This window comes from Charadrius vociferus, unplaced genomic scaffold (assembly GCF_000708025.1).
Source record: "Charadrius vociferus isolate BGI_N301 unplaced genomic scaffold, ASM70802v2 scaffold497, whole genome shotgun sequence".
Taxonomy (NCBI): Eukaryota; Metazoa; Chordata; class Aves; order Charadriiformes; family Charadriidae; genus Charadrius; species Charadrius vociferus.
The window spans coordinates 1-216 of record NW_009649182.1 but is presented as its reverse complement, the minus strand read 5'-3'; positions in this window follow the sequence as shown (position 1 = coordinate 216).

Here is a 216-nt window from a genome sequence, read left to right as displayed (position 1 = left end):
ACCCACAACACACCCCGACACACCGTTACACAACACACACCCTCCACACGACACACAACTTGGCACAAACAGCCACAAAACCACACCCACGACGCGCGCCGACGTGACACAAGACACACAATGCACAACGCACACAACGGCACAAACAACCCCGAAAATGTTACACTCACAACACGGCATGACACAACGCAACACACACACAACCCACAACTTGGC